The sequence below is a fragment of the Anopheles coustani genome (assembly GCF_943734705.1).
Source record: "Anopheles coustani chromosome X unlocalized genomic scaffold, idAnoCousDA_361_x.2 X_unloc_19, whole genome shotgun sequence".
Taxonomy (NCBI): domain Eukaryota; kingdom Metazoa; phylum Arthropoda; class Insecta; order Diptera; family Culicidae; genus Anopheles; species Anopheles coustani.
In genome coordinates this window covers 320,755-343,892 of record NW_026525125.1, presented here as the reverse complement: position 1 = coordinate 343,892, position 23,138 = coordinate 320,755, and positions in this window count along the sequence as shown.

Below are 23,138 nucleotides of genomic sequence, written 5' to 3'. Positions count from 1 at the left end.
ATGGGATGCTGCATGGAGATGAATCTTGATCTTCTTCATCTCCCATCTTAATACAGCATCCCTACTTAAAGCCATCTCGGACTTAGTCGATTTTTCACAAATTCTAAGAAAAACATATGTTAGGATGCTGCGAGATGAATGGGATGCTGCATGGAGATGAATCTTGATCTTCTTCATCTCCCATCTCGATACAGCATCCCTACTTAAAGGCATCTCGGACTTGGTCGATTTTTCATAAATTCTAAGAAAAACATATGTTAGGATGCTGCGAGATGAATGGGATGCTGCATGGAGATGAATCTTGATCTCCTACATCTCCCATCTCAATACAGCATCCCTACTTGAAGGCATCTCGGACTTAGTCAATTTTTCATAAATTCTTAGAAATTCATATGTTAGGATGCTGAGAGATGAATGGGATGCTGCATGGAGATGAATCTTGATCTCCTACATCTCCCATCTCAATACAGCATCCCTACTTGAAGGCATCTCGGACTTAGTCAATTTTTCATAAATTCTAAGAAAAACATATGTTAGGATGCTGCGAGATGAATGGTATGCTGCATGGAGATGAATCTTGATCTTCTTCATCTCCCATCTTAATACAGCATCCCTACTTAAAGGCATCTCGGACTTAGTCGATTTTTCATAAATTCTAAGAAATTGATATGTTAGGATGCTGCGAGATGAACGGGATGCTGCATGGAGATGAATCTTGATCTTCGTCATCTCCCATCTCAATACAGCATTCCTACTTAAAGGAATCTCGGACTTAGTCAATTTTTCATAAATTCTAAGAAATTCATATGTAAGGATGCTGCGAGATTAATGGGATGCTGCATGGAGATGAATCTTGATCTTCTTCATCTCCCATCTTAATACAGCATCCCTACTTAAAGGCATCTCGGACTTAGTCGATTTTTCATAAATTCTATGAAAAACATATGTTAGGATGCTGGGAGATGAATGGGATGCTGCATGGTGATGAATCTTGATCTTCTTCATCTCCCATCTCGATACAGCATCCCTACTTAAAGGCATCTCGGACTTGGTCGATTTTTCATAAATTCTAAGAAAAACATATGTTAGGATGCTGCGAGATGAATGGGATGCTGCATGGAGATGAATCTTGATCTTCTACATCTCCCATCTTAATACAGCATCCCTACTTAAAGGCATCTCGGACATAGTCGATTTTTCATAAATCCTAAGAAAAACATATGTAAGGATGCTGGGAGTCGAATGGGATGCTGCATGGAGATGAATCTTGATCTTCTTCATCTCCCATCTTAATACAGCATCCCTACTTAAAGGCATCTCGGACTTAGTCAATTTTTCATAAATTCTAAGAAAAACATATGTTAGGATGCTGCGAGATGAATGGGATGCTGCATGGAGATGAATCTTGATCTTCTTCATCTCCCATCTTAATACAGCATCCCTACTTAAAGGCATCTCGGACTTAGTCAATTTTTCATAAATTCTAAGAAAAACATATGTTAGGATGCTGCGAGATGAATGGGATGCTGCATGGAGATGAATCTTGATCTTCTTCATCTCCCATCTTAATACAGCATCCCTACTTAAAGCCATCTCGGACTTAGTCGATTTTTCACAAATTCTAAGAAAAACATATGTTAGGATGCTGCGAGATGAATGGGATGCTGCATGGAGATGAATCTTGATCTCCTACATCTGCCATCTCAATACAGCATCCCTACTTAAAGGCATCTCGGACTAAGTCAATTTTTCATAAATTCTTAGAAATTCATATGTTAGGATGCTGCGAGATGAATGGGATGCTGCATGGAGATGAATCTTGATCTTTTTCATCTCCCATCTCAATACAGCATCCCTGCTTGAAGGCATCTCGGACTTAGTCGATTTTTCACAAATTCTAAGAAAAACATATGTTAGGATGCTGCGAGATGAATGGGATGCTGCATGGAGATGAATCTTGATCTTCTTCATCTCCCATCTCGATACAGCATCCCTACTTAAAGGCATCTCGGACTTGGTCGATTTTTCATAAATTCTAAGAAAAACATATGTTAGGATGCTGCGAGATGAATGGGATGCTGCATGGAGATGAATCTTGATCTTCTACATCTCCCATCTTAATACAGCATCCCTACTTAAAGGCATCTCGGACATAGTCGATTTTTCATAAATCCTAAGAAAAACATATGTAAGGATGCTGGGAGTCGAATGGGATGCTGCATGGAGATGAATCTTGATCTTCTTCATCTCCCATCTTAATACAGCATCCCTACTTAAAGGCATCTCGGACTTGGTCGATTTTTCATAAATTCTAAGAAAAACATATGTTAGGATGCTGCGAGATGAATGGGATGCTGCATGGAGATGAATCTTGATCTTCTACATCTCCCATCTTAATACAGCATCCCTACTTAAAGGCATCTCGGACTAAGTCAATTTTTCATAAATTCTTAGAAATTCATATGTTAGGATGCTGCGAGATGAATGGGATGCTGCATGGAGATGAATCTTGATCTTTTTCATCTCCCATCTCAATACAGCATCCCTGCTTGAAGGCATCTCGGACTTAGTCGATTTTTCACAAATTCTTAGAAATTCATATGTTAGGATGCTGCGAGATGAATGGGATGCTGCATGGAGATGAATCTTGATCTTTTTCATCTCCCATCTCAATACAGCATCCCTGCTTGAAGGCATCTCGGACTAAGTCGATTTTTCACAAATTCTAAGAAAAACATATGTTAGGATGCTGCGAGATGAATGGGATGCTGCATGGAGATGAATCTTGATCTTCTACATCTCCCATCTTAATACAGCATCCCTACTTAAAGGCATCTCGGACTTAGTCGATTTTTCATAAATTCTAAGAAATTCATATGTTAGGATGCTGCGAGATGAATGGGATGCTGCATGGAGATGAATCTTGATCTTCTTCATCTCCCATCTTAATACAGCATCCCTACTTAAAGGCATCTCGGACTTAGTCAATTTTTCATAAATTCTAAGAAAAACATATGTTAGGATGCTGCGAGATGAATGGGATGCTGCATGGAGATGAATCTTGATCTTCTTCATCTCCCATCTTAATACAGCATCCCTACTTAAAGGCATCTCGGACTTAGTCAATTTTTCATAAATTCTAAGAAAAACATATGTTAGGATGCTGCGAGATGAATGGGATGCTGCATGGAGATGAATCTTGATCTTCTTCATCTCCCATCTTAATACAGCATCCCTACTTAAAGCCATCTCGGACTTAGTCGATTTTTCACAAATTCTAAGAAAAACATATGTTAGGATGCTGCGAGATGAATGGGATGCTGCATGGAGATGAATCTTGATCTCCTACATCTGCCATCTCAATACAGCATCCCTACTTAAAGGCATCTCGGACTAAGTCAATTTTTCATAAATTCTTAGAAATTCATATGTTAGGATGCTGCGAGATGAATGGGATGCTGCATGGAGATGAATCTTGATCTTTTTCATCTCCCATCTCAATACAGCATCCCTGCTTGAAGGCATCTCGGACTTAGTCGATTTTTCACAAATTCTAAGAAAAACATATGTTAGGATGCTGCGAGATGAATGGGATGCTGCATGGAGATGAATCTTGATCTTCTTCATCTCCCATCTCGATACAGCATCCCTACTTAAAGGCATCTCGGACTTGGTCGATTTTTCATAAATTCTAAGAAAAACATATGTTAGGATGCTGCGAGATGAATGGGATGCTGCATGGAGATGAATCTTGATCTTCTACATCTCCCATCTTAATACAGCATCCCTGCTTGAAGGCATCTCGGACTTAGTCGATTTTTCACAAATTCTAAGAAAAACATATGTTAGGATGCTGCGAGATGAATGGGATGCTGCATGGAGATGAATCTTGATCTTCTTCATCTCCCATCTCGATACAGCATCCCTACTTAAAGGCATCTCGGACTTGGTCGATTTTTCATAAATTCTAAGAAAAACATATGTTAGGATGCTGCGAGATGAATGGGATGCTGCATGGAGATGAATCTTGATCTTCTACATCTCCCATCTTAATACAGCATCCCTACTTAAAGGCATCTCGGACTAAGTCAATTTTTCATAAATTCTTAGAAATTCATATGTTAGGATGCTGCGAGATGAATGGGATGCTGCATGGAGATGAATCTTGATCTTTTTCATCTCCCATCTCAATACAGCATCCCTGCTTGAAGGCATCTCGGACTTAGTCGATTTTTCACAAATTCTTAGAAATTCATATGTTAGGATGCTGCGAGATGAATGGGATGCTGCATGGAGATGAATCTTGATCTTTTTCATCTCCCATCTCAATACAGCATCCCTGCTTGAAGGCATCTCGGACTAAGTCGATTTTTCACAAATTCTAAGAAAAACATATGTTAGGATGCTGCGAGATGAATGGGATGCTGCATGGAGATGAATCTTGATCTTCTACATCTCCCATCTTAATACAGCATCCCTACTTAAAGGCATCTCGGACTTAGTCGATTTTTCATAAATTCTAAGAAATTCATATGTTAGGATGCTGCGAGATGAATGGGATGCTGCATGGAGATGAATCTTGATCTTCTTCATCTCCCATCTTAATACAGCATCCCTACTTAAAGGCATCTCGGACTTAGTCAATTTTTCATAAATTCTAAGAAAAACATATGTTAGGATGCTGCGAGATGAATGGGATGCTGCATGGAGATGAATCTTGATCTTCTTCATCTCCCATCTTAATACAGCATCCCTACTTAAAGGCATCTCGGACTTAGTCAATTTTTCATAAATTCTAAGAAAAACATATGTTAGGATGCTGCGAGATGAATGGGATGCTGCATGGAGATGAATCTTGATCTTCTTCATCTCCCATCTTAATACAGCATCCCTACTTAAAGCCATCTCGGACTTAGTCGATTTTTCACAAATTCTAAGAAAAACATATGTTAGGATGCTGCGAGATGAATGGGATGCTGCATGGAGATGAATCTTGATCTCCTACATCTGCCATCTCAATACAGCATCCCTACTTAAAGGCATCTCGGACTAAGTCAATTTTTCATAAATTCTTAGAAATTCATATGTTAGGATGCTGCGAGATGAATGGGATGCTGCATGGAGATGAATCTTGATCTTTTTCATCTCCCATCTCAATACAGCATCCCTGCTTGAAGGCATCTCGGACTTAGTCGATTTTTCACAAATTCTAAGAAAAACATATGTTAGGATGCTGCGAGATGAATGGGATGCTGCATGGAGATGAATCTTGATCTTCTTCATCTCCCATCTCGATACAGCATCCCTACTTAAAGGCATCTCGGACTTGGTCGATTTTTCATAAATTCTAAGAAAAACATATGTTAGGATGCTGCGAGATGAATGGGATGCTGCATGGAGATGAATCTTGATCTTCTACATCTCCCATCTTAATACAGCATCCCTGCTTGAAGGCATCTCGGACTTAGTCGATTTTTCACAAATTCTAAGAAAAACATATGTTAGGATGCTGCGAGATGAATGGGATGCTGCATGGAGATGAATCTTGATCTTCTTCATCTCCCATCTCGATACAGCATCCCTACTTAAAGGCATCTCGGACTTGGTCGATTTTTCATAAATTCTAAGAAAAACATATGTTAGGATGCTGCGAGATGAATGGGATGCTGCATGGAGATGAATCTTGATCTTCTACATCTCCCATCTTAATACAGCATCCCTACTTAAAGGCATCTCGGACTAAGTCAATTTTTCATAAATTCTTAGAAATTCATATGTTAGGATGCTGCGAGATGAATGGGATGCTGCATGGAGATGAATCTTGATCTTTTTCATCTCCCATCTCAATACAGCATCCCTGCTTGAAGGCATCTCGGACTTAGTCGATTTTTCACAAATTCTTAGAAATTCATATGTTAGGATGCTGCGAGATGAATGGGATGCTGCATGGAGATGAATCTTGATCTTTTTCATCTCCCATCTCAATACAGCATCCCTGCTTGAAGGCATCTCGGACTAAGTCGATTTTTCACAAATTCTAAGAAAAACATATGTTAGGATGCTGCGAGATGAATGGGATGCTGCATGGAGATGAATCTTGATCTTCTACATCTCCCATCTTAATACAGCATCCCTACTTAAAGGCATCTCGGACTTAGTCGATTTTTCATAAATTCTAAGAAATTCATATGTTAGGATGCTGCGAGATGAATGGGATGCTGCATGGAGATGAATCTTGATCTTCTTCATCTCCCATCTTAATACAGCATCCCTACTTAAAGGCATCTCGGACTTAGTCAATTTTTCATAAATTCTAAGAAAAACATATGTTAGGATGCTGCGAGATGAATGGGATGCTGCATGGAGATGAATCTTGATCTTCTTCATCTCCCATCTTAATACAGCATCCCTACTTAAAGGCATCTCGGACTTAGTCAATTTTTCATAAATTCTAAGAAAAACATATGTTAGGATGTTGCGAGATGAATGGGATGCTGCATGGAGATGAATCTTGATCTCCTACATCTGCCATCTCAATACAGCATCCCTACTTAAAGGCATCTCGGACTAAGTCAATTTTTCATAAATTCTTAGAAATTCATATGTTAGGATGCTGAGAGATGAATGGGATGCTGCATGGAGATGAATCTTGATCTCCTACATCTCCCATCTCAATACAGCATCCCTACTTGAAGGCATCTCGGACTTAGTCAATTTTTCATAAATTCTAAGAAAAACATATGTTAGGATGCTGCGAGATGAATGGGATGCTGCATGGAGATGAATCTTGATCTTCTTCATCTCCCATCTTAATACAGCATCCCTACTTAAAGGCATCTCGGACTTAGTCGATTTTTCATAAATTCTAAGAAATTGATATGTTAGGATGCTGCGAGATGAACGGGATGCTGCATGGAGATGAATCTTGATCTTCGTCATCTCCCATCTCAATACAGCATTCCTACTTAAAGGAATCTCGGACTTAGTCAATTTTTCATAAATTCTAAGAAATTCATATGTAAGGATGCTGCGAGATTAATGGGATGCTGCATGGAGATGAATCTTGATCTTCTTCATCTCCCATCTTAATACAGCATCCCTACTTAAAGGCATCTCGGACTTAGTCAATTTTTCATAAATTCTAAGAAAAACATATGTTAGGATGCTGCGAGATGAATGGGATGCTGCATGGAGATGAATCTTGATCTTCTTCATCTCCCATCTTAATACAGCATCCCTACTTAAAGCCATCTCGGACTTAGTCGATTTTTCACAAATTCTAAGAAAAACATATGTTAGGATGCTGCGAGATGAATGGGATGCTGCATGGAGATGAATCTTGATCTCCTACATCTGCCATCTCAATACAGCATCCCTACTTAAAGGCATCTCGGACTAAGTCAATTTTTCATAAATTCTTAGAAATTCATATGTTAGGATGCTGAGAGATGAATGGGATGCTGCATGGAGATGAATCTTGATCTCCTACATCTCCCATCTCAATACAGCATCCCTACTTGAAGGCATCTCGGACTTAGTCAATTTTTCATAAATTCTAAGAAAAACATATGTTAGGATGCTGCGAGATGAATGGGATGCTGCATGGAGATGAATCTTGATCTTCTTCATCTCCCATCTTAATACAGCATCCCTACTTAAAGGCATCTCGGACTTAGTCGATTTTTCATAAATTCTAAGAAATTGATATGTTAGGATGCTGCGAGATGAACGGGATGCTGCATGGAGATGAATCTTGATCTTCGTCATCTCCCATCTCAATACAGCATTCCTACTTAAAGGAATCTCGGACTTAGTCAATTTTTCATAAATTCTAAGAAATTCATATGTAAGGATGCTGCGAGATTAATGGGATGCTGCATGGAGATGAATCTTGATCTTCTTCATCTCCCATCTTAATACAGCATCCCTACTTAAAGCCATCTCGGACTTAGTCGATTTTTCACAAATTCTAAGAAAAACATATGTTAGGATGCTGCGAGATGAATGGGATGCTGCATGGAGATGAATCTTGATCTTCTTCATCTCCCATCTCGATACAGCATCCCTACTTAAAGGCATCTCGGACTTGGTCGATTTTTCATAAATTCTAAGAAAAACATATGTTAGGATGCTGCGAGATGAATGGGATGCTGCATGGAGATGAATCTTGATCTTCTACATCTCCCATCTTAATACAGCATCCCTACTTAAAGGCATCTCGGACATAGTCGATTTTTCATAAATCCTAAGAAAAACATATGTAAGGATGCTGGGAGTCGAATGGGATGCTGCATGGAGATGAATCTTGATCTTCTTCATCTCCCATCTTAATACAGCATCCCTACTTAAAGGCATCTCGGACTTAGTCGATTTTTCATAAATTCTAAGAAATTCATATGTTAGGATGCTGCGAGATGAATGGGATGCTGCATGGAGATGAATCTTGATCTTCTTCATCTCCCATCTTAATACAGCATCCCTACTTAAAGGCATCTCGGACTTAGTCAATTTTTCATAAATTCTAAGAAAAACATATGTTAGGATGCTGCGAGATGAATGGGATGCTGCATGGAGATGAATCTTGATCTTCTTCATCTCCCATCTTAATACAGCATCCCTACTTAAAGGCATCTCGGACTTAGTCGATTTTTCATAAATTCTAAGAAATTCATATGTTAGGATGCTGCGAGATGAATGGGATGCTGCATGGAGATGAATCTTGATCTTCTTCATCTCCCATCTTAATACAGCATCCCTACTTAAAGGCATCTCGGACTTAGTCAATTTTTCATAAATTCTAAGAAAAACATAAGTAGGGATGCTGCGAGATGAATGGGATGCTGCATGGAGATGAATCTTGATCTCCTACATCTCCCATCTTAATACAGCATCCCTACTTAAAGGCATCTCGGACTTAGTCGATTTTTCACAAATTCTAAGAAAAACATATGTTAGGATGCTGCGAGATGAATGGGATGCTGCATGGAGATGAATCTTGATCTTCTTCATCTCCCATCTCGATACAGCATCCCTACTTAAAGGCATCTCGGACTTGGTCGATTTTTCATAAATTCTAAGAAAAACATATGTTAGGATGCTGCGAGATGAATGGGATGCTGCATGGAGATGAATCTTGATCTTCTTCATCTCCCATACTAATACAGCATCCCTTCTTAAAGGCATCTCGGACTTAGTCGATTTTTCATTAATTCTAAGAAAAACATATGTTAGGATGCTGCGAGATGAATGGGATGCTGCATGGAGATGAATCTTGATCTTCTTCATCTCCCATCTTAATACAGCATCCCTACTTAAAGGCATCTCGGACTTAGTCGATTTTTCATAAATTCTAAGAAATTCATATGTTAGGATGCTGCGAGATGAATGGGATGCTGCATGGAGATGAATCTTGATCTTCTTCATCTCCCATCTTAATACAGCATCCCTACTTAAATGCATCTCGGACTTAGTCAATTTTTCATAAATTCTAAGAAAAACATATGTTAGGATGCTGCGAGATGAATGGGATGCTGCATGGAGATGAATCTTGATCTTCTTCATTTCCCATCTCGATACAGCATCCCTACTTAAAGGCATCTCGGACTTAGTCGATTTTTCATAAATTCTAAGAAAACAATATGTTAGGATGCTGCGAGATGAATGGGATGCTGCATGGAGATGAATCTTGATCTCCTACATCTCTCATCTCAATACAGCATCCCTACTTAAAGCCATCTCGGACTTAAACGATTTTTCATAAATTCATAGAAATTCATATGTTAGGATGCTGGGAGATTAATGGGATGCTGCATGGAGATGAATCTTGATCTTCTTCATCTCCCATCTTAATACAGCATCCCTACTTAAAGGCATCTCGGACTTAGTCGATTTTTCATAAATTCTCAGAAATTCATATGTTAGGATGCTGGGAGATAAATGGGATGCTGCATTGAGATGAATCTTGATCTCCTACATCTCCCATCTCAATACAGCATCCCTACTTAAAGGCATCTCGGACTTAGTCGATTTTTCATAAATTCTAAAAAAAAACATATGTTAGGATGCTGCGAGATGAATGGGATGCTGCATGGAGATGAATCTTGATCTTCTTCATCTCCCATCTCAATACAGCATCCCTACTTAAAGGCATCTCGGACTTAGTCGATTTTTCATAAATTCATAGAAATTCATATGTTAGGATGCTGCGAAATGAATGGGATGCTGCATGGAGATGAATCTTGATCTTCTTCATCTCCCATCTCAATACAGCATCCCTACTTAAAGGCATCTCGGACTTAGTCGATTTTTCATAAATTCTAAGAGAAACATTTGTAAGGATCCTGCGAGATGAATGGGATGCTGCATGGAGATGAATCTTGATCTTCTTCATCTCCCATCTCAATACAGCATCCCTACTTAAAGGCATCTCGGACTTAGTCGATTTTTCATAAATTCTAACAAAAACATATGTTAGGATGCTGCGAGATGAATGCGATGCTGCATGGAGATGAATCTTGATCTCCTTCATCTCCCATCTCAATACAGCATCCCTACTTAAAGGCATCTCGGACTCAGTCGATTTTTCATAAATTCTTAGAAAAACATATGTTAGGATGCTTGGAGATGAATGGGATGCTGCATGGAGATGAATCTTGATCTTCTTCATCTCCCATCTTAATACAGCATCCCTACTTAAAGGCATCTCGGACTTAGTTGATTTTTCATAAATTCTTAAAAAAACATATGTTAGGATGCTGGGAGATGAATGGGATGCTGCATGAAGATGAACCTTGATCTTCTTAATCTCCCATCTTAATACAGCATACCTACTTAAAGGCATCTCGGACTTAGTCGATTTTTCATAAATTCTAAGAAATTCATCTGTAAGGATGCTGGGAGATGAATGGGATGCTGCATGGAGATGAATCATGATCTTCTTCATCTCCCATCTTAATACAGCATCCCTACTTAAAGGCATCTCGGACTTAGTCGATTTTTCATAAATTCTAAGAAAAACATATGTTAGGATGCTGCGAGATGAATGGGATGCTGCATGGAGATGAATCTTGATCTTCTTCATCTCCCATCTTAATACAGCATCCCTACTTAAAGGCATCTCGGACTTAGTCGATTTTTCATAAATTCTAAAAAAAAACATATGTTAGGATGCTGCGAGATGAATGGGATGCTGCATGGAGATGAATCTTGATCTTTTTCATCTCCAATCTTAATACAGCATCCCTACTTAAAGGCATCTCGGACTTAGTCGATTTTTCATAAATTCTTAGAAAAACATATGTTAGGATGCTGCGAGATGAATGGGATGCTGCATGGAGATGAATCTTGATCTTCTTCATCCTCCATCTGAATACAGCATCCCTACTTAAAGGCATCTTGGACTTAGTCGATTTTTCATAAATTCTAAGAAATTCATATGTTAGGATGCTGCGAGATGAATGGGATGCTGCATGGAGATGAATCTTGATCTCCTACATCTCCCATCTCAATACAGCATCCCTACTTAAAGGCATCTCGGACTTAGTCGATTTTTCATAAATTCATAGAAATTCATATGTTAGGATGCTGCGAGATGAATGGGATGCTGCATGGAGATGCATCTTGATCTCCTACATCTCCCATCTTAATACAGCATCCCTACTTAAAGGCATCTCGGACTTAGTCGATTTTTCATAAATTCTAAGAAATTCATATGTTAGGATGCTTAGAGATGAATGGGATGCTGCATGGAGATGAATCTTGATCTCCTTCATCTCTCATCTCAATACAGCATCCCTACTTAAAGGCATCTCGGACTTAGTCGATTTTTCATAAATTCATAGAAATTCATATGTAAGGATGCTGCGAGATGAATGGGATGCTGCATGGAGATGAATCTTGATCTTTTTCATCTCCCATCTCAATATAGCATCCCTACTTAAAGGCATCTCGGACTTAGTCGATTTTTCATAAATTCTAAGAAAAACATATGTTAGGTTGCTGCGAGATGAATGGGATGCTGCATGGAGATTAATCTTGATCTTCTTCATCTCCCATCTTAATACAGCATCCCTACTTAAAGCCATCTCGGACTTAGTCGATTTTTCATAAATTCATAGAAATTCATATGTAAGGATGCTGCGAGATGAATGGGATGCTGCATGGAGATGAATCTTGATCTTCTTCATCTCCCATCTTAATACAGCATCCCTACTTAAATGCATCTCGGACTTAGTCGATTTTTCATAAATTCATAGAAATTCATATGTTAGGATGCTGGGAGATGAATGGGATGCTGCATGGAGATGAATCTTGATCTCATTCATCTCCCATCTTAATACAGCATCCCTACTTAAAGGCTTCTCGGACTTAGTCGATTTTTCATAAATTCTAAGAAATTCATATGTTAGGATGCTGGGAGATGAATGGGATGCTGCATGGAGATGAATCTTGATCTCCTACATCTCCCATCTCAATACAGCATCCCTACTTAAAGGCATCTCGGACTTAGTCGATTTTTCATAAATTCATAGAAATTCATATGTTAGGATGCTGCGAGATAAATGGGATGCTGCATGGAGAAGAATCTTGATATTCTTCATCTCCAATCTTAATACAGCATTCCTTCTTAAAGGCATCTCGGACTTAGTCGATTTTTAATAAATTCTTAGAAAAACATATGTTAGGATGCTGCGAGATGAATGGGATGCTGCATGGAGATGAATCTTGATCTTCTTCATCCCCCATCTCAATACAGCATCCCTACTTAAAGGCATCTCAGACTTAGTCGATTTTTCATAAATTCTAAGAAAAACATATGTTAGGATGCTGCGAGATGAATGGGATGCTGCATGGAGATGAATCTTGATCTTCTTCATCTTCCATCTCAATACAGCATCCTTACTTGAATGCATCTCGGACTTAGTCGATTTTTCATAAATTCTAAGAAAAACAAATGTTAGGATGCTGCGAGATGAATAGGATGCTGCATGGAGATGAATCTTGATCTTCTTCATCCCCCATCTCAATACAGCATCCCTACTTAAAGGCATCTCAGACTTAGTCGATTTTTCATAAATTCTAAGAAAAACATATGTTAGGATGCTGCGAGATGAATGGGATGCTGCATGGAGATGAATCTTGATCTTCTACATCTCCCATCGCAATACAGCATCCCTACTTAAAGGCATCTCGGACTTAGGCGATTTTTCATAAATTCTAAGAAAAACATATGTTAGGATGCTGCGAGATGAATGGGATGCTGCATGGAGATGAATCTTGATCTTCTTCATCTTCCATCTCAATACAGCATCCCTACTTGAATGCATCTCGGACTTAGTCGATTTTTCATAATCTCCTAGAAAAACATATGTTTGGATGCAGCGAGATGAATGGGATGCTGCATGGAGATGAATGTTGATCTTCTTCATCTTCCATCTTAATACAGCATCTCTACTTAAAGGCATCTCGGACTTAGTCGATTTTTCATATATTCTAAGAAATTCATATGTTAGGATGCTGCGAGATGCATGGGATGCTGCATGGAGAAAAATCTTGATCTTTTTCATCTCCCATCTTAATACAGCATCCCTACTTAAAGGCATCTCGGACTTAGTCGATTTTTCATAAATTCTAAGAAATTCATATGTTAGGATGCTGCGAGATGAATGGGATGCTGCATGGAGATGAATCTTGATCTTCTTCATCTCCAATCTTAATACAGCATCCCTGCGTAAAGGCATCTCGGACTTAGTCGATTTTTCATAAATTCTAAGAAAAACAAATGTTAGGATGCTGCGAGATGAATGGGATGCTGCATGGAGATGAATCTTGATCTTCTTCATCTCACATCTCAATACAGCATCCTTACTTAAAGGCATCTCGGACTTAGTCGATTTTTCATAAATTCTAAGAAAAACATATGTTAGGATGCTGCGAGATGAATGGGATGCTGCATGGAGATGAATATTGATCTTCTTCATCTCCCATCTTAATACAGCATCCCTACTTAAAGGCATCTCGGACTTAGTCGATTTTTCATAAATTCTAAGAAAAACAAATGCTAGGATGCTGCGAGATGAATGGGATGCTGCATGGAGATGAATCTTGATCTTCTTCATCTCCCATCTTAATACAGCATCCCTACTTAAAGGCATCTCGGACTTAGTCGATTTTTCATAAATTCTAAGAAATTCATATGTTAGGATGCTGGGAGATGAATGGGATGCTGCATGGAGATGAATCTTGATCTACTACATCTCCCATCTTAATACAGCATCCCAACTTAAATGCATCTCGGACTTAGTCGATTTTTCATAAATTCATAGAAATTCATATGTTAGGATGCTGGGCGATGAATGGGATGCTGCATGGAGATGAATCTTGATCTCATTCATCTCCCATCTTAATACAGCATCCCTACTTAAAGGCATCTCGGACTTAGTCGATTTTTCATAAATTTGAAATTTTTTTCGTTTTCTCTCAATTGCGGGCGAACTAAGCGTCGGATCGAAAAAAACCCAAAAGTAAAATGTGTTTAAAAACCCGATTTCTACATTATTGCCGAAGACACCAAAGCGCTATCTCGAAATTTTAAAAATCGATCGAAAATGTATGGACGGCGTTCACAAAATTCGTCCGGAATTTTGTAAACGTGTTTTTTCGTTTTCTCGCGATTGCGGGCGAACCAAGCGACGGATCGAAAAAAACCCAAAAGTAAAATGTGTTTAAAAACCCGATTTCTACATTATTGCCGAAGACACCAAAGCGCTATCTCGAAATTTTAAAAATCGATCGAAAATGTATGGACGGCGATCACAAAATTCGTCCAGAATTTTGTAAACGTGTTTTTCCGTTTTCTCTCAATTGCGGGCGAACCAAGCGACGGATCGAAAAAAACCCAAAAGTAAAATGTGTTTAAAAACCCGATTTCTACATTATTGCCGAAGACTTCAAAGCGCTATCTCGAAATTTTTAAAATCGATTGAAATTGTATGGAGAAAGGATTGTTTTTTGAAGCCTGTCGAAAATACACTCACCGAGCCGTTTTTTGTATCGACCGACAAACAAGTTTGCCTAGCTAACTTTTTCTTCCGGATTGGCCGCGGACCTCACTTTTCAATATCTAGTGGTGCCATGGACCACCAAAAGAGGCTTTTTAACATTTTCAACAATTTCGACTTTTTCGGATTTTTAATGTAAGGGGACTCGGGGCGACTTTTTCCGAGTCTGTCTAAATTACACTTACCAGATTTTTCAAAGGTGCGGACCGTCATACAACTTTGCCTAGGTCAATTTTTTGTTCCAAATCGATCGCGGGTTTCACTTTTCAATATTTAGGGCTCAAGTAGAGTACGAATATAGGGTTTTCTCATTTTTCGACATTTTCGACTTTTTTGGGATTTTTTCGGGTGTATCGAGCTTCGGCATAGCCATACCGTTTGTGTTTCTCAATTTTTTATTTGACTAGTCGTAAGTACTCGAGTAGATGAAACTTTTTGCCGAAGACACCATGCCTCGGAAACGACTCCTTCATGCTCAAAATTGGGGCCAAAGGTGATTTTTGTTACTTTTCCTTAGGGGGCCCAACACTTAGAAATTTTTCAAAATCGCGATTTTTCGATTGCGAGCTAGCGCTTTGCGGTCTTCGGCAATGTTTTAGATCTTGATGAGATAAGACTTTTTGGCCATGAGACATTTACCCCTCCGACCCCTCCTTCCCCCCGCAAATCGCCCATCAAAGTGCAATTTTTGCTTTTTCACCTCTTTGCACGCACTGTTCGGCCCAAATGGCCACTTTCTATGGGTCTGAGCGCTTTGCGGTCTTCGGCAAACTTATAGATCGTACCAATTCCTTATTATAATTATTCCCCACCACCTTCGTACCTCTTCATCCCTGGCCACTATTCGCGTACCAAGGTAATTTTTGTTCATTTTGTCAACATTTTTCATTTTTGACTGCTTATATCGGCCTTGCCATGAACCGATAGCGCTTCGCTGTGTTCTAACGTAAGTTAGTACTACTCTTTACCTTTCCAAATCATATCTTAGGTTGCCATTTGCTTGCTTACAGCCGGAGCTATGAGCGATACCGTAAAAAGTACCGAAACTTGGAAAAATCGTTTGATCGCCCATATCCCCCCTTTGGGGACCAGATATCGAAAAAAGTTCTTATTCAAAAAGTTGCGCCTTAACGTGTTCTAGTTATGCCTAGAACATTTCACTTCGCTAGCTGGCCTGCAACTTAGCCGTAATTGGGATTTTAGGGTGTTCTTGGAGGGCCCATTTCCTGCGACTTGGTATCTTTTGGGCCCTATGTTTCGCTAATATCTCCACGAGTTTTCCAGATAGCGATCTCATACTTTCAGGGTGTTTAGAGCACTTCAAGACCTTTCCAACGCTATGCCGTTTGCTTCGCTCGGACATCTACAGCCGAAGTTATTCGAGGTACTTGGTACCTTACCCTGTTTTCTCAGTACTTGGTCGAAAATTTCGATCAGCCATATGACCGACTTGGACAACCCTGGGCGGGTTGACCCCATATAACTAAACTTTTGTCTCGTAAAGGCAAACTTATAAATGTTCTACGTCAACTCGCTATCTCGTACCGCCTTGACGGTATACTTGGTTCAAGGGCCATTTCCAGCGACTTGGTCGCAATTTCGCTCTAAGTTTCGCTAATACCTTCATCCGTGGACATGGTTATTTTTTGTTCGTATTTTTCCTTGATAGTCCCACTCAGAACTATTCCATACCAGAGTCAAGCGTCCCGCTAAGTGCCATACAGCCTGAGTTATAATTCATGAAAGGTACCTCTACCAGTTTTTGCCATACTTGGGTGCAAACCATGAATCACCCATATCTCCACTTTGGAGGCCAGCTACCGCCTGGGCCACATATACTTTTTTGTTGGTCATACCATGCACAGTTTATAATTGTTCTACGCCAACTAGCTATCTCTTCTCCAACTTGCCGTTATTCTTGGTCCAAGTCCCATTTCGTTCGTTTTTGGACCCATTTTGCTATATGATTCACTAATAGCTTCGGCCATGGACAAGCTGATTTTCTATTTTTATTTTTCCTTGATAGTTCCACTCAAAACCATTCCAAAACACCCCGCAACTCGTCGCTCGGTGGCAAACTGACCGAGTTATAATTCATGAAAGGTACCTCAATTTGGTACACCACGTGGTCGGCCCAAAACATAAACCGACCAAACGACCGACTTGAAGCACCCTGACCGGGTTGCCCCCATATAATGAAAGATGCGTCTATACCTGCCAAACGTATGAATATTCTACGCCAAGTCGCTTTCTCTTACCGGTCAGCCGGTATTCACCTTTCAAGGGTGGTTTTGGTCAAGTGCCATTTCCTGCGACTTGGTCCCCGAATTGGACCATCATCACCTAATATCTCCGTGGTCTTTCAACTCAGCCTCATGAAACTTTCAGGGTAGATAGGTCTCCCCAAGACCTTTCCAACGGTGAGCCGTTTGCCTCGCTCGGCCATCTACAGCCGAAGTTATTAATGGTACTTGGTACCTTACCCTGTTTTTTCCATACTTGTTCGTACTTGGGTACAAACTTTGGATCGCTAATATCTCCACTTTGGAGGCCAGCCAGCACCTTGGCCTCATATACTTTCTTGTTGGTCATACCATGCACCAAATATAATTGTTCTACGCCAACTTGCTATCTCTTCTCCAACTTGCAGTTATTCTTGGTCCAAGTCCCATTTCGTTCGTTTTTGGACCCATTTTGCTATATGATTCACTAATAGCTTCGGCCATTGACAAGCTGATTTTTTATTTGTATTTTTCCTTGATAGTCCAACTTAAGATCATTCCAAAACACACCGCAGCTTGTCGCTCGGTGGCAAACTGACCGAGTTATAATTCATGAAAGTTACCTCAACTTGGTACACCACGTGGTCGGCCCAAACCATAAACCGACCAAACGACCGACTTGGAGCACCCTGACTGGGTTGCCCCCATATAATGAAAGTTGCGTCTTCCAACGTCCAACATATAAATATTCTACGACAAGTCGCTATCTCTTATCGGTCAGCCGGTAATCACCTTTCAAGGGTGATTTTGGTCAAGTGCCATTTCCTGCGACTTGGTCCCCGAATTGGACCATCATCACCTAATATCTCCGTGGTCTTTCAATTCAGCCTCATAAAACTTTCAGGGTAGATAGGTCTCCCCAAGACCTTTCCAACGATATGCGCTTTGCCTCGCTCGGCCATCGACAGCCGAAGTTATTCATGGTACTTGGTACCTTACCCTGTTTTCACCATACTTGTTCGTACTTGGGTGCAAAACATGAATCACCCATATCTCCACTTTGGGGGCCAGCTACCGCCTTGTCCCCATATACTTTTTTGTTAGCCATATAATGCACAGTTTATAATTGTTCTACGCCAACTAGCTATCTCTTCTCCAACTTGCCGTTATTCTTGGTTCAAGTCCCATTTCATTCGTTTTTGGACCCTTGTTGCTCTATGTTTCACTAATAGCTTCGCCCACCAACATGCTGATTTTCCATTCGTATTTTTCCGTAATAGTTCCAATCAAGACAATTCTAAATCACACCGTGACTTGTCGGTCGGTGGCAAACTGACCGAGTTATAATTCATGAAAGGTACCTCTACCTGGTACAGCACATGGTCGGCCCAAATCATAAACCGACCAAACGACCGACTTGGAGCACCCTGACCGGGTTGCTCCCATATAATGCAATTTGCGTCTATACCCGCCCAACGTATGAATATTTTACGCCAAGTCGCTATCTCTTACCGGTCAGCCGGTATTCACCTTTCAAGGGTGGTTTTGGTCAAGTGCCATTTCCTGCGACTTGGTCCCCGAATTGGACCATCATCCCCTAATATCTCCGTGGTCTTTCAACTCAGCCTCATGAAACTTTCAGGGTAGATAGGTCTCCCCAAGACCTTTCCAACGATATGCCAATTGGCTCGCTAGGCCATCTACAGCCGAAGTTATTAAAGGTACTTGGTACCTTACCCTGTTTTCACCATACTTGTTCGTACTTGGGTGCAAAACATGAATCACCCATATCTCCACTTTGGAGGCCAGCTACCGCCTTGTCCCCATATACTTTTTTGTTGGCCATATAATGCACAGTTTATAAATATTCTACGCCAACTTGCTACCTCGTCTCCAACTTGCCGCTTTTCTTGGTCCAAGTCCCATTTCATTCGATTTCGGACCCTTGTTGCTCTATGTTTCACTAATAGCTTCGCCCACCAACATGCTGATTTTCTATTCGTATTTTTCCGTAATAGTTCCTTTCAAGACCATTCCAAATCACAGCGTAACTTGTCGCTCGGTGAAAAACTGACCGAGTTATAATTCATGAAAGGTACCTCTACCTGCTACAGCACATGGTCGGCCCAAACCATAAACCGACCAAACGACCGACTTGGAGCACCCTGACCGGGTTGCTCCCATATAATGAAAGTTGCGTCTTCCAACGTCCAACATATAAATATTCTACGACAAGTCGCTATCTCTTATCGGTCAGCCGGTATTCACGACCCAAAGGTGAAAATGTATGGAGAGCGTTCACACAATTCCGGACGAATTTTGTAAACGTGTTTTTCCGTTTTCTCTCAATTGCGGGCGAACTAAGCGTCGGATCGAAAAAAACCCAAAAGTAAAATGTGTTTAAAAACTCGATTTCTACATTATTGCCGAAGACACCAAAGCGCTATCTCGAAATTTTAAAAATCGATCGAAAATGTATGGACGGCGATCACAAAATTCGTCCGGAATTTTGTAAACGTGTTTTTCCGTTTTCTCTCGATTGCGGGCGAACCAAGCGACGGATCGAAAAAAACCCAAAAGTAAAATGTGTTTAAAAACCCGATTTCTACATTATTGCCGAAGACACCAAAGCGCTATCTCGAAATTTTAAAAATCGATCGAAAATGTATGGACGGCGATCACAAAATTCGTCCGGAATTTTGTAAACGTGTTTTTCCGTTTTCTCTCGATTGCGCGCGAACTATGCGTCGGATCGAAAAAAACCCAAAAGTAAAATGTGTTTAAAAACCCGATTTCTACATTATTGCCGAAGACACCAAAGCGCTATCTCGAAATTTTAAAAATCGATCGAAAATGTATGGACGGCGATCACAAAATTCGTCCGGAATTTTGTAAACGTGTTTTTCCGTTTTCTCTCGATTGCGCGCGAACTATGCGTCGGATCGAAAAAAACCCAAAAGTAAAATGTATTTAAAAACCCGATTTCTACATTATTGCCGAAGACACCAAAGCGCTATCTCGAAATTTTAAAAATCGATCGAAAATGTATGGACGGCGTTCACAAAATTCGTCCGGAATTTTGTAAACGTGTTTTTCCGTTTTCTCTCAATTGCGGGCGAACTAAGCGTCGGATCGAAAAAAACCCAAAAGTAAAATGTGTTTAAAAACCCGATTTCTACATTATTGCCGAAGACACCAAAGCGCTATCTCGAAATTTTAAAAATCGATCGAAAATGTATGGACGGCGATCACAAAATTCGTCCGGAATTTTGTAAACGTGTTTTTCCGTTTTCTCTCAATTGCGGGCGAACTAAGCGTCGGATCGAAAAAAACCCAAAAGTAAAATGTGTTTAAAAACCCGATTTCTACATTATTGCCGAAGACACCAAAGCGCTATCTCGAAATTTTAAAAATCGATCGAAAATGTATGGACGGCGTTCACAAAATTCGTCCGGAATTTTGTAAACGTGTTTTTCCGTTTTCTCTCAATTGCGGGCGAACTAAGCGTCGGATCGAAAAAAACCCAAAAGTAAAATGTGTTTAAAAACCCGATTTCTACATTATTGCCGAAGACACCAAAGCGCTATCTCGAAATTTTAAAAATCGATCGAAAATGTATGGACGGCGTTCACAAAATTCGTCCGGAATTTTGTAAACGTGTTTTTTCGTTTTCTCTCAATTGCGGGCGAACTAAGCGTCGGATCGAAAAAAACCCAAAAGTAAAATGTGTTTAAAAACCCGATTTCTACATTATTGCCGAAGACACCAAAGCGCTATCTCGAAATTTTAAAAATCGATCGAAAATGTATGGACGGCGTTCACAAAATTCGTCCGGAATTTTGTAAACGTGTTTTTTCGTTTTCTCGCGATTGCGGGCGAACCAAGCGACGGATCGAAAAAAACCCAAAAGTAAAATGTGTTTAAAAACCCGATTTCTACATTATTGCCGAAGACACCAAAGCGCTATCTCGAAATTTTAAAAATCGATCGAAAATGTATGGACGGCGATCACAAAATTCCGGACGAATTTTGTAAACGTGTTTTTTCGTTTTCTCGCGATTGCGGGCGAACCAAGCGACGGATCGAAAAAAACCCAAAAGTAAAATGTGTTTAAAAACCCGATTTCTACATTATTGCCGAAGACTTCAAAGCGCTATCTCGAATTTTTTTAAAATCGATTGAAATTGTATGGAGAAAGGATTGTTTTTTGAAGCCTGTCGAAAATACACTCACCGAGCCGTTTTTTGTATCGACCGACAAACAAGTTTGCCTAGCTAACTTTTTCTTCCGGATTGGCCGCGGACCTCACTTTTCAATATCTAGTGGTGCCATGGACCACCAAAAGAGGCTTTTTAACATTTTCAACAATTTCGACTTTTTCGGATTTTCAACGTAAGGGGACTCGGGGCGACTTTTTTCGAGTCTGTCTAAAATACACTTACCAGATTTTTCAAAGGTGCGGACCGTCATACAACTTTGCCTAGGTCAATTTTTTGTTCCAAATCGATCGCGGGTTTCACTTTTCAATATTTAGGGCTCGAGTAGAGTACGAATATAGAGTTTTCTCATTTTTCGACATTTTCGACTTTTTTGGGATTTTTTCGGGTGTATCGAGCTTCGGCATAGCCATACCGTTTGTGTTTCTCAATTTTTTATTTGACTAGTCGTAAGTAGATGAAACTTTTTGCCGAAGACACCATGCCTCGGAAACGATTCCTTCATGCTCAAAATTGGGGCCAAAGGTGATTTTTGTTACTTTTCCTTAGGGGGCCCAACACTTAGAAAATTTTCAAAATCGCGATTTTTCGATTGCGAGCTAGCGCTTTGCGGTCTTCGGCAATGTTTTAGATCTTGATGAGATAAGACTTTTTGGCCATGAGACATTTACCCCTCCGACCCCTCCTTCCCCCCGCAAATCGCCCCATAAAGTGCAATTTTTGCTTTTTCACCTCTTTGCACGCACTGTTCGGCCCAAATGGCCACTTTCTATGGGTCTGAGCGCTTTGCGGTCTTCGGCAAACTTTTAAAGCGTACCAAGCCCTAATTATAATTGTTCTACACCACCTTCGTACCTCTTCATCCCTGGCCACTATTCGCGTACCAAGGTAATTTTTGTTCATTTTGTCAACATTTTTCATCTTTGACTGCTTATATCGGCCTTTCCATGAACCGATAGCGCTTCGCTGTGTTCTATCGTAAGTTAGTACTACTCTTATCCTTTCCAAATCATGTCTTAGGTTACCATTTGCTTGCATACAGCCGGAGCTATGAGCGATACCGTAAAAAGTACCGAAACTTGGAAAAATCTTTGGATCGCCCATATCCCCCCTTTGGGGACCAGATATCGAAAAAAGTTCTTATTCAAAAAGTTGCGCATCAACGTGTTCTAGTTTTGTCTAGAACATTTCACTTCGCTAGCTGGCCTGCAACGTAGCCGTAATTGGGATTTTGGGGTGTTCGTGGAGGGCCCATTTCCTGCGACTTGGTATCTTTTGGGCCCTATGTTTCGCTAATATCTCCACGAGTTTTCCAGATAGCGTTCTCATACTTTCAGGGTGTTTAGAGCACTTCAAGACCTTTCCAACGCTATGCCGTTTGCTTCGCTCGGACATCTACAGCCGAAGTTATTCGAGGTACTTGGTACCTTACCCTGTTTTCTCAGTACTTGGTCGAAAATTTCGATCAGCCATATGACCGACTTGGACAACCCTGGGCGGGTTGGCCCCATATAACTAAACTTTCGTCTCGTAAAGGCAAACTTATAAATGTTCTACGTCAACTCGCTATCTCGTACCGCCTTGACGGTATACTTGGTTCAAGGGCCATTTCCAGCGACTTGGTCGCAATTTCGCTCTAA